Here is a 13,733-nt window from a genome sequence, read left to right as displayed (position 1 = left end):
GCTTTTGATCCTCCAATCCTTCCTCTGCCTGTTTGGTTCCTCCGCAAGATCCTTCTCCCCTGGCTTCTGGTGGGTCCTGTCCTCCATCTGTTGGTTCCCTTCTGAGATGCTGGTGATCCTGTGTCTCTACCATCTTGCAGGCCTCCTCGATGAATCTCTCGAGCTCTCTGACCTGCTCGTTGATGTGGCTCTCTCTGGTATCCTCAGTTGCCTCAATTGCCCACGGTTCCTCTACGGCGCGGAGTCCCTCCAGCTCCTGGACTTTGATCTGCAGTCTCCCGACCTCCTTTTTTAGGCTATCCAGTTCCTGACATCGACTGCATATGTAAGCCTGCCCAGAGGGGAGTTAGACATACATGTGGCACTCGATGCAGTATACTGGAAAGCTCCGCTGGGCTTCTGCTGCCTCCATCTCTCTTTCCTTGTACCTAAAGTTCCTTGATGCGTTGGAATGTGGCCGGCGTGTAGCTAGATGGAAGAGTAGAGAGAAGAAAAGAATGAGAATAGAAGAAAAGTAAAGTTTAATTTTTTTTTTTTTAAGTAGTTATTTAAGAAGATTGAATTTGCTGCTGGGCAGCCTGGACTCCTGGCTCCTTCTCAAGGTTCCTTTGCAAAGGCGCCCTCGCTAAGGCGAGCGCCTTTGCCGCTCGCCTTTGCCGCACGCTGAACGGCCGCGCGCCGTTGGCACGCCCCTTTTTAAGGGGGGAGCCCGGGCACCGAAGCGACCTCTGACGCGGTGGGGGTGGGCGGAGCTTTCTCTCGCCGCTATCCCATCATGCTTCCGCCCCTCCTCGCTGGATTTTTCCCTCTGCCTTGCTGCCCTTGTGTCTCTCCTCTCAGCCCCGGCTTCCTCCCCTTTGTCTCCCAATTCTGCTCGCTCTCCTGCCTGTAAGTATGGAAAAGAAGCCTATTAGAATGCCGCCATGGTCTGCCTGGTGCTCTGGCTTCCTGCCTTTTAAGGGGGGAGCCCGGGCACCAAAGCGACCTCTGATGCGGTGGGGATGGGCGGAGCTTTCTCTCGCCGCTACTACGATCAAGCTTCCGCCCCTCCTCGCTGGATTTTGCTCTCTGCCTTGCTGCCCTTGTGTCTCTCCTCTCAGCCCCAGCTTCCTGCCCTTTGTCTCCCGATTCTGCTCGCTCTCCTGCTTGTAAGTAAGGAAAAGAAGCCTGTTAGAACGCCACCGCGGTCTGCCTGGTGCTCTGGCTTCCTGCCTTTTAAGGGGGGAGCCCGGGCACCGAAGCGACCTCTGATGCGGTGGGGGTGGGCGGAGCTTTCTCTCGCCGCTACCCCGATCAAGCTTCCGCCCCTCCTCGCTGGATTTTGCCCTCTGCCTTGCTGCCCTTGTGTCTCTCCTCTCAGCCCCGGCTTCCTCCCCTTTGTCTCCCAATTCTGCTCGCTCTCCTGCCTGTAAGTAAGGAAAAGAAGCCTGTTAGAACGCCACTGCGGTCTGCCTGGTGCTCTGGCTTCCTGCCTTTTAAGGGGGGAGCCCGGGCACCGAAGCGACCTCTGATGCAGTGGGGGTGGGCGGAGCTTTCTCGCGCCGCTACCCTGATCAAGCTTCCGCCCCTCCTCGCTGGATTTTGCCCTCTGCCTTGCTGCCCTTGTGTCTCTCCTCTCAGCCCCGGCTTCCTCCCCTTTGTCTCCCAATTCTGCTCGCTCTCCTGCCTGTAAGTAAGGAAAAGAAGCCTGTTAGAATGCTGCCGCGGTCTGCCTGGTGCTCTGGCTTCCTGCCTTTTAAGGGGGGAGCCCGGGCACTGAAGCGACCTCTGACGCGGTGGAGGTGGGCGGAGCTTTCTCTCACCGCTACCCCGATCAAGCATCCGCCCCTCCTCGCTGGATTTTGCCCTCTGCCTTGCTGCCCTTGTGTCTCTCCCTGAAATAAATACATTATTATACAACTACTGAGTCCTGAATTGTCATGGTCATTTATTTTAACCTCAAAAACTACAATGAGATAATGAACTTCATAAACACTTTAAAAATATATTCTGTCATGTAAAGATTATCATGCTAATATAATTAACCATTAGCTTTAACATGTTTTGTGAATTAATACAACAAAAATATCCTGCAAGATAAAAAGAAATAAATGATTACGGGTGGTAAACTTAGAATAACGTAAATATCAGAACTTAATGAATGTTACACGCATAGTAGGAGGCCTGGTTAAATTAGCATTTGACTATGAACTGGGAGAGAGGAGGGATGAATCAGATTAGCTTTGATCAGAGGAATAGACACTGCAGGCACAGGAAGATGGGACATCAAAACACAATATGTAAAGCACAATGACTTAGATTATGAATAGTGCGTTTAAACTTAGGCGTGGTTTAGACGTCCTCGCAGCGCAAGTAGCAATCAGCGATACTTAAGCGTTACATAGGCTTCTCCTAGATGTCTGTACAACGCTGAGCGCGAGTTAGATGTGGCTTTCTGAAACATTATCTAGACGTCTCTACAGTGCCATTCCAAGACACTAGATAGACGTCCCTACGATGTTATATATATTTCAGCATGTTATAATTATTTCACCATTGTAAGCTTTCACATAATTAACCCAAAGTATAGGATCATTAAAAGGATAATAAAAACACAGTATAGCATGTTTAAAGCAATATTTATAATATATTAGTTTCAGTGGGAGTTGATCTAGGAATATCAGTGAGTATATTGAAAAAATGTGACATGCTAACCTTCACTCTAATCCGCTGTGCTAGACAACAAACCATACAATAATAGCAGTTCTGATTTGATTATACTGCTTCTTATAGGTAGTAAATGGCAGTTAATTGTGCTAGGAGATAGAACACTGCCCTGTTATATCTTTTTACTTCATGATTTCAGAATTGTATACTTTACCATTATAAAAACTTAAAAAATATGCCATGTCCCGGTGAAATATAAGATGAGAAGTACTGAGTAGGAGTTGAATTCAAATTATCAGCATGGAAGGGGGAAACTTCAGATTTATGCTACACAGAAAGTTGTACAGAAATGTTATCAACTCCTATAAGAAGTGGAAAGCAAAGGACTTTGAACACCATATAGGCTTCTGACAAACCTCGTTTAAGCTCCAGAAATACTTTATAGGCAGCCTAAGTCGTCCAATGAGCTTTCTCTGGGCTTCCCAGAGACGTTATTTGAGAGAGGTTTTATACAAGTGATTCTTTGCTCTAAATAACACTCTCCTTGTCTTGAAACATTGCTACAATCAGTTCATTCTTCAGACCAGTCAAATCCCATAACTTCAATTGGCCAAGCTTAAAAACAGAATAAAAACACAGAACAAACCTAAATGTGGCTTCTAGTTCATTGCAAATGGAAGTATGAAGCTTGCACAATGATGACCTGTTGTGACATCATCAAGGTGCACCAGGAACGTAGAATGCCATAAGTAAAACACAAGCCGGGAGTTGAACTCACAACCTCCGGAAGATCAGTACAGTGCTTTTACTCTTTGAGCTACAGCACCTTTCACTCCAGTGTCTCAGGCTCCTCTGTCATATCATACCTTAGTGAACTGCTAAGGTAAAATCTGCTTAGCTATCATCTCACAGTAGGCTGAGACATAACAGTGGTAGCTCATGGTTTAAAGCGCTGCTTTCACTGGCCTGAAACCCATATTCTCAAGTATGGTTCAATAAACGTGTCATGGAGTCTAATAGTGCTGTTTTGATCGCTAGCCTTCATTCTAATCACTTGCTACTGAATGAGCTATAAATTTGTAACTTTCTATTCCGTTTAGGCGTCACATGCGAAATATTGGCGTGGATGTGAATCTCTCTGCACGCATAACTGTCCGTAGCATAACATGCCATTTTTAACCTTTTCTTATCATTATTTCAGGAATGTAAGCTTTCACATAATTAACCCAAAGGATAATGAAATCACAGTATAGCATGTTTAAAGCAATATTTATAATATATCAATTTCAGTGGGAGCTGATCTTGGAACATCAGTGTGCATATTGAAACACTAACCTTCACTCCAATCCACTGTGCTACACAGAAACTTGTATAACAATGCTATCATTAACTCCTATAAGAAGTGGAAAGCAGAGCACCATATAGACTTCTGATAGCTGTAGTTTAAGCTCCAGAAAGACTTTAACAGCATAGGTAGTCTAGGTCATCCAATAAGCTTTCTACACGCCTCCCAAAGACATTCTTTGAGAGAGGTGTTATAGAAGTGATTCCTTGCTCTAAATAACACTCTCTTTCTCATGAAACATCGCTACAATCAACTCATTCTTCAGACCAAAGGGAAATCCCATAACTTCAATTGGCCAAGTTTAAAAACAGAATAAAACACAGAACAGACTTGAATGTGGCTTCTAGTTCATAGCAAATGGAAGTAGCCAGCAGCACAATGCTGACCTCATTGTGACATTATCAAGGTGCACCTGGAAGGTAGAATGCCACAAATAAAAGACAGGCCATGAGATGAACTCACAACCTCCGGAAAATCAGGAAAGCGCTTTTACTCATTGAGCTACAGCACCTTTCACTCCAGTGTCTCAGGCTCCCCTGTCATATCATACCTTAGTGACCTGCTAAGGTAAAATCAGCTTAGCTATCATCTCAGAGTAAGCTGAGACAAAAGAGTGGTAGCTCAATGGTTTAAAATGCTGCTTTCACTGATCTGAAACCCATATGCTCAGTAAATGTGACATGGAGTCCAATAGTGCTGTTTTGATCAAACGCAAGCTCAACTTTTCTAATGCATTGTGACTTGTATTGCTAATGTGCTATTTGAGATGAAAATTTGATGGGATTGCTCTGTATCTTGTAAGTTTTATTAAAATGAGTACTGTGTCAGCTGAAGGACTTGAGGGAGTCGAACCCAACCATGCTCACACACTAACCTTCATTCTAACCACTGTGCTATTGAATGAGGAATAAAATTGAAGCTATTCTTCAATTGTACCTTTCCGTTTAGGCATCATATTTGATATATCGGCAGCCTTTTTGATGTCCTATGAATATCATAGTGGATCTTCTCGCATAGGCGTCATATGCGAATTATAGGCGCCGGTAGCAATTTTTCTTCTTATCGGCATCCGAAAGCTGTTCGCCATCATGCTGTTTTAGCGTTCTGACATCATGCATTCACCTCTTGTCTTTTTGTTTGTTTTATAACACATTTTATTAAGAGAAAATGGCAGCCAGGAGAAATCCTTATTTTACCACAGAGGACTCCAGGCTCCTAGCCAGTTTGTTCCACCCTAAGGAATATCTTTATTCATATTCAGGTGATCACTAAGAATAATGTTAAATTAGTTTGTGTATATAAACTTGTACAAAATAGTTCTTTTTACAAATATCCCCCCCCCCAAGGTGGCAGAGTGGGATTTGAACTTACAACTTCTAATTCTTCGTCAGGTTCTTTCACAATTTGTTGCTTTTAATTTTTGTGCCACATGCATGTGTTACCAAACAGCTCTTTTATAATAGAAACCTGTTGAAATCCACTTTGCGAAAAAAATATAAAAGACAAAAGATTTTAAATATTAAATGCCTGCCTGATTACACATATGTACCTATAATTTCACTTTGGCATACGTACACAGCAATCTGTTTTTAATATATATTTTAAAGATTTGATTTAAAAAAAAAGGTTTCTACTGGTTTATATGTTTCTTGTGTGGTTTTCTCGGATGTATAATCTAACAGTGCAGCAGGCGAGAGTAATGTTATGCAACTGTAGCTAGATGAGGTGAGATGATATGGAATATAAGCAGAAGGCTATGTGTGGAAGGGAAGAGAAGTGAAACCCAGGTGTGTAAAAAGGAAAATATTTCCCTACAAACCACAAAATGGAACAATACCACCTTGTCCATCCTCTCTAGTAATGCCATCTTCTTAATTATGCTATTTGTAGGCTCTGAGGTAGTGTCATTGGACTGGTGAGCAAATGGGAGACATGACAACCCCTAGTTCCCCCCCCCAATAGCACACAAACCCTGTTTGCTACCCCACTTCTCTCCTTTGCAACCTGGCCCTCATTAAACACTAGTTAAGACAAAGATCAATGTGATAACATTGATCTATTTACAGTGGGACTTAAGGAAACACTAATGCCTGAGCACTACTCAATGTATCAGAATGGGCCCTGGCATTCCTTTGCTAAGTAATCACAAGATCCATAAATGGTTTAAGAGTTTTATTGTAGAATATTATGTCATTTCATTGACACTCAAATGTACAATCCTTGCACAGTCCAGGAAAGCGGTGTGCAAGTGTAACATCATGCATCTGCAGTTCGATGAGATGGATCACAGCTACACCGGTATACAGAGTAAGCCACTCCTAGGTCCAAATCAACTGCCAGCCTACAGGAGGAAAGTGTGCTTGAATTATTAAAGTTAAATGTCAGTGCGCTTGAATTATTAAAGTTTCCTCATGGACCCCCGGTAGGATAAGGCAGATTGGAGGAAAAAGATGATGGATTCAGAGATGTAGGATGTTCTTCATTGCACTGGAAGAAACGGAAGTAAGGAGGTCAGAGAATAAAGGCCTGAGGTTTCTGCCAATAAAAGCAAGGGAAATAAATGCTGTCCTCCTTGTTACAAAGTCCATATGAGAGCTAGGAACCTACACAGACTGTTTGGAATGTTGAAGGTTAGTGGAAGTAAGCACAAATGTCTCATACCTACCTATGCACAAGTATCAGGAATAGGTCACAGGATCCGCCCGTATCACAGGAACAGCTTCACGATGAGATGCTAGCCACAGGAGGTCAGCTGGGCCAGAACACCTGCAAAGAGGGGAAGCACGTTAATAACATTGTAAAAGTCCCCCACCTCAAACTGTCAGAACACCTACAGTTACCCTATAGCTTCAGTTGAACTTGAATTATCAGCATGGAAAAGTGGGGGGGGAGAGCTTTAGTCTTATGCTACACAGAAACTTGTAGACCAATACCATCATTAACTCCTATAAGTGAAAAGCTGAGCACCATATAGGCTTCTGATAGCCGTAGTTTAACATTTTAGCAGTATAGGCCATCCTATCAGCTTTCTCTGAGCTTTCCAAAGACGTTCATTGAGAGAGGGTTTTTAGAACTATAGATGTGATTTATACTTAAAACTAAGGGGGTGTACTACACTAACACGTGCTAAACTAACACCAGCATGTGTTGATTTAGGACTTGTTGGTAAAAAACAGACAAACCAAGAGGTCCTAAACTGCTAGCTTTTACCAGGCCATCAAGAAGCATATTATGATGCCCTTGTAAGGTGACGATGAACATCTTGGACATCCAACCTGTAACAAGAATATGAAAGCTGTTAGCTATTTGAAATGTGGTCAATTCATCATAAAGCCTGCTAATGGAATGATATACAGGAGCAACATAGTGAATCAGGCCAAAAACAAAGATAGCTACATTCGATTCTCACCTATTATTCCACCTTTAATACTTGAGCTGCTACCAATTCTTGCTTTGGTGGTCAGGGACATCTGAGCTTTAACTGCTGCCTAGAGAAAGAGGCATGATCACATTCAGTCACATGAGACAGAGACAGACAGAGAGGGAAGCTTTTTGGGATTCACATAAATATACTCACCATTATCCCAAGAAATGGGCTCTTATTAGGTTGTCCCTGACCACCTGCCCTCTCCTATGCCCTCTCATACGCTCCTCTGTCTAGGTTGGATGTCCTCATCATTGTCACTGTCTTGGACCGGCTCAGGAGGGTCTGGCATCCTTCTTCTCACCACTAGGTTATGTAGCATGCAGCACGCAACAAACATCTTGGACACCTTGTCGTGGCTGTAGAGCAGTTGCACTTCTGAGCGGTGTAGACATCTAAAGCGGGACTTGAGCAACCCAAATGCACGTTCAACGATGGCCCTTGTGGTGTTCAGAGCCCGGTTATACCGCACCTCCTCCAGCTGTTGGGAACGCACAATTGGGGTCATCAACCACGCCCTCAGGGGATAGGCACGATCACCTGCAAGGAGAAAAGGGCCACATATCTGTTGTCCATTGTTCTGCATCATCCTCCAAAGTTTGCGATGACCCTGTGGTAAAATGAGAGAAAGGTGGTTCATGTAGCAAAGCTTTATTTGCAGTAGTATGTTAACTCACCAACCAGCCACCCACCGTGGATTTCTCCCCTCTGTAACCTGCCACCTAGGCTGGAGTGGGCCAGGATATAAGCGTCGTGGCAGGACCTGGGAAGCTGGCACACACATCCATCACCTCCATGGTAGCACTACAGAACACCTACATATTCATCGAATGATATGCACTCCAGTTCCTAAATTACCTTTCAGTCTCAGCAGGTGGGCTGAGTGCTACATGTGTGCAGTCTATAGCTCCCAGGACAGAGGGGAAATGTGCCAGTTCATCAAAACCCCTCATTGTGCGTTGCCGCTCTGCCTCACTAATCGGAAACTGTATATACATAGCAATACGCCTTAAAAAGACATCCAAAAACTTATTGATGATCCTGGATACAGACGGTTGACTGATGCCAGCCCCAGCTCCCAGGGGCCTTTGGAAGGTTCCTGTAGCCAAAACCCCCAGGGCTGTAGTTACTTGTACATAAACTGGATGGGAATGTCCCCTAAGAGTAGTGCGCTCCAAATCCTTCTGCAGTTGCTCACACAGATGAACTATGGTCTCCCGATTAAATCGAAAGAGACCAATACACTGCTCATCTGTCATATCAAGGAAGTTCGCCCTGGGCCTATATAATTGGAGAGCTGCCGCATGAAAGTGCCTTAACATGCTAAGCTAAAATATGTGTAAATCTCCTGAGATTATACTCTTAATTTATTGTCATTGTATTTGTTCAACTGTAGATTGTGTGAATGTAAATACATGGGGGGAGTTGAATTCCCATCAGGTTTACATGCTAAGGTTTATTCTAAGTGTTGTGCTATATTTGTTTTTATAAGTTCGGTTTTGGCGTGGTTAAATATGTAATTTACGGAGTTCATGGAGCGCGGAGCAGATGCTGCAAGCACACCCAAGCGGCACAAAAACGTCATTGCGTTTTTTGCATTGTGACATCATAGAATCGCCCATTCTTCATACGCAGTTATTTCTCCTAAAATGGCTGCCAGGAGACAGACAAATTTTTCAACCCAGGACTCCAGGCTGCTGGCCAGGCTGTTCCTGGCACACGAGCCCACTACTTTGTGGTTCCTGGCCACCGCAGGTCATACCTGCACTATAGACAATCCTGGACCCGCCTTACTCGGCGGTATAATAGAAGAGCGTCTTGTCCCAGGAAAGTAAGTATTCCTAATCAGGCTTTCACAAATAATCATGTAAAAAGTAATGATGATGGAAACCTGTCTCAATCAAATTGGTCATGTTTTTGTTGGTAAAACTTGATTCCTTTTTAAAACTACAATTGTGCATAATAAATCTTTTACATTGAATACTAAAATTAAAGCACTTCCCAAAGGAGTAGTAGTAGGATTTCAAATGACAAATTCAGCTCCTATAGCACATCTATCCCATTCACAACATGCACACAAGTAATTTTAGGGTCACCAGCATGGCATTTGTAATGGAATCATCTTGAAATCAACTTTGCCAAAGGAAAAAAATATATTAAAGTGCTCCTATGTCATTTCAAGTACCTACAACTTTCCTTTCCCACATGTATGTATCAATCTGCAGGTCTAGGGAGATAGTGGCATAACGTTTAAAGTGACAGCGTCAGTACCCTGACGTTGGGGGTTTAAAGCCACGCTGCTCCTTCTATTTTATTGCCCCTGTTGCATGATTGTAAGCTCACCAGGACAGGAAATATTGCTTGACTAGATTAATAAAGTCATGCAAACTTTAATATGGGACAGTGCTGAAAGGCTACAGCCTCAGCACCCTGGGGTTGTGGGTTCAAACCCACACTGCTCCTTGTGAGGATGGCCAGGTCACTTAATTCCACCCCCCCCCCTCCCCATTGTCCCAGGTACAGTATATAGATAATGAGGCCACCAGCACAGAAAGGGGAAACTGCTGGAGTATGTGAATACATTGATGTAAAACATGTGGCAGGAGGGGGTGGAGGCAGGCAACAAAGAGGATAAGGGCTCTTGGAGGCCAGCATATTGTGACAAATCTAGCTCTCTTCCTAGCTTTGACACAGGATCAATGTTCCCTGTAAGGATTGATGAGGTGTGTGCAAAAAAAAAAATGCATGAGAGACAAGTTACATACTCCACAAATTTATGAGCAGGCACGGAGGACGCATTTTTAAACAAATGTAGTTTATCCTTGTACTCCTTATGTATTTTTAATCATCTATGGATATGTTTGTATGTTTATTGTTCAAATGGTTTTATTTATTTCCCTAAATTTATTTTTGTTATACGCATTGAAAATATTTGATATTGCGTTTAAATCAAAATCTCAATAAACTTGAAACGAGTACCCATGAAATTGTGGGAGGGTTAAATACTCAAAACTTAGAAGAATAACAATTTACTTAAAGTTTTTGCTTCGCCAGCTTTCTGGTATCTTTACATACAGTGGCGTACCTAGCATATGTAATACCCAGGGCCCATCATTTTTTGGCACTCCTCCCATCTGTACGAAAAACATGATTTTTAGTAACAAGCCACACGTCACACATGAGTACCTAGGAAAAGGCAGCATCTTACATATTGCAGTGAGCAGTACATCAATACACCCATTGTAAAACTAAACAAGCCAGACCAGCACAGATCAATCCTACACCATCAATCCTAACAGAAAACTATATCTTTCGAACACACAGAACACAGAAAACACCTTCGCCTAGTATGGAATATGTCATCACAAACTAACCCCTCCCCCTTTTACAAAACTGTAGTGTGGATTTTAGCCACGGTGGTAACAGCTCTGACGCTCATAGAATTCTGAGCATCAGCGCTGCTACCACCACAGCTGGCGCTAAAAAACGCTCCAGTTTTGTAAAAGGGGGGATAAAATAGAAATACACAGCTTCAACGCTCTAGCTCAGGGGTGCCCAAACGTTTTGGGCTTGCGAGCTACTTTAAAATGACCAAGTCAAAATGATCTAACAACAATAAAATTAAAAAACACAAAGCACACTATACGCTGAGAAAATGTTAATTATCATTCCTATTCTGGGTTTTTTTCAGAGGTCAAGGCAGATGATTCTATGCATTGTCACCTCAGTAACAACCATACAAAAATAGACAAATATACCCCCTCTCTTTTTATTAAATCACAATAGCAGTTTTTAGTGCAGGGAACTGCGCTAAATACCCAGCGCTGCTCTCGACGCTCATAGACTCCCTGCGCTAAAAAACACTATTGCGGTTTAGTAAAAGGGGGCCATAGTGCAAAATATAGACACCATATATAAATTCAGACACATTTTGATCACTAAATTTAAAATAAAATCATTTTTCCTACCTTGTCTGGTGATTTCATGAGTCTCTGGTTGCACTTTCATCTTCTGACTATGCATCCAATCTTTCTTCCCTTCTTTCAGTCTGTATGCTTCCTCTCCTCCAGACCTCATTCCCTCCCCCAACTTTTTCTTCCTCTCTCCCTGCCCTTTCTTTCTTTTTTTTCTGTTTCCCTTCTATCTCCCTGCCTGTCCCCTTTCTTTCTCCCTACCCTCCACAAAGCTACTGCTGCCACCATCGGGGGAAACAGGCCCCAAAGCCACTGCCGCAACCATCGGGGGAAACAGGCCCCAAAGCCACCACCGTGGCTGCCCCAAGCTCTCTCTGCTTCCCACCGGGCCAACCAGCAATCCCCTGACGTCAATTCTGCCGTCGGAGAGAAAGTTCCGCCCAGCCAGGCAGCGATTGGCTGGCCCGAATTTCCTCTCCGACTGCAGCCTTAGGGCAGGTGCACAACCGGGGCAGACCGCCCTCCCCCCTTGGTATGACACCGAAGACATGGCAGCGGCTCCTCTCATGAATCCCCACCTGCGTCGGAAGTCCGATGCAGGCGGGGATCTTGAGAGGAGCCGCTGCTGCATCTTTCAACATTAAAATACAGGCTGTTTCCTCTCACCTCCGCCCGCCTTCGAGTGAGCGACAGGAGAAAGTGTATGAGCGACGCCACTGAAAATAGTGAGCGATCGCTCATGCGCTCACCTTAGAGGGAACACTGCAAAGATTATGGAAGAAGATTAGTAAACTCCAATGCAGGAGAGCTGACCAGATTGGCTCTGCTGAGGATTTTGAAAGCGCTGACTTCTCTTGGTCTAACGCTGATGAGCCAGACAGTAACTGCCAAGGAGCTATTAGGGCTCAAAGGAACCCAAGGGTTAAGAAACTACAGCTCCCAGAGGGCCAGACTCAGAACAGGAAGTGGTCACAAAGGCAGGCTCAGCTGCAGAGAGATTTGTCTCCCTTCCCCCTCTTGAGAGCATGGAGGGGGCGAATTGAAGGAAGTTAAAGCAGAGCAGCTGAGACACAGAGGGGAGGAGGAGCTGAGGAGGCTTCAGGGTGAGCTCGAGAGAAAGCTCACCTCTCCTGAACTGAATCCTGAGGAACTGAGCCACGACTGGGACATGGTAGACATGTCAGGAGTGCTTGAGACTAGAGAATGACACGGGGAGCGATCCCCGCAGCGAACCGCTGCGTGGCTGCGGTTTGGCTGCGGGTTATGGTGACCTCATTAGCAAATCGCCGCAGACGCGGGGACAAATCCTTTCACCGACCGCAAAAACGGTGAATAGATTTGTCCCCGCAGGCCAATGTCCCCCCCTCTAGGAACCGCAATTTACCTGTGTTTTCACCGTGCTCCTCATTTGTCAGATCAACCCTTCCTGCCAATAGAACCCGCCCCCCCCCGACGATCGCCCTCACTGGTAGGAGGGTGCCCAACCCCTCCTGCCGGCACCCCCAACGGCCCCCTATATCGCCAATAGGAGGGTGCCCAACCCCTCCTGCCGGTCCCTCCCCCAACAAACCCCGCCATCCCGAAACACCACCCTTAGTCTTACTTTCCAAGTTGGACCGGACAGCTCCTCGCTCGTCTGGCCAGCAGGCCTGCCTCCGTCCAAATGAGGCGGGCCCGCCCCTCCCCTCCCCTGCCTAACCCACAGGATCCTAGGGCCTGATTGGCCCAAGCACCTAAGGCCCCTCCTATAGCGGGCGTGGCTTTAGGTGCCTAGACCAATCAGGCCCTAGGATCCTGTGGGTTGGGCAGGGTAGGGGCGGGCCTGCCTCATTTGGATGGAGGCAAGCCTGCTGGCCATACGTGTGAGGAGCCGTCCGGTCCAACTTGGAAAGTAAGACTAAGGGGGTTCCGGGGTGGGAGGGTTCGTTGGGGGGGGGTCCAGCAGGAGGGGTTGGGTACCCTCCTGCCGGCGATCTTAGGGGAGGCCATTGGGAGGACCGGCAGGAGGGGTTGGGTACCCTTCTGCTGCGATTGTCGGGAGGGCCGTTGGGGGGGTCTACAGGAGGGGTTGGGTGCCCTCCTGCCGTGATCGCTGGGGGGAGGGGAGACTTGCAGCCGTAGCCGAGGTCACTATGCTAATCACGGCAGGGAGATCTTTGCCGCGATTAGGTACAGCATATAGGCTAACATTGTAAGCATTTAAAGTACATGTCGTGTTTGTTTTTGCATTGCTAGCCCCAGGGGTGGTGGAAGATTAGTGATTGAAAAACTGTATGAAAAATAACTATTTTAAATTTAGTGATCAAAATGTGTCAGTTTTGAGAATTTATATTAATTAATTTTTTCTCTGCGTGTTTTGTTTTTGTATAGTTATTAACTAATATTTAACTAAGTTTTAAAGTTT

Source organism: Geotrypetes seraphini, chromosome 5 (assembly GCF_902459505.1).
Source record: "Geotrypetes seraphini chromosome 5, aGeoSer1.1, whole genome shotgun sequence".
Taxonomy (NCBI): Eukaryota; Metazoa; Chordata; class Amphibia; order Gymnophiona; family Dermophiidae; genus Geotrypetes; species Geotrypetes seraphini.
Note: the sequence above shows the minus strand (reverse complement) of the source record.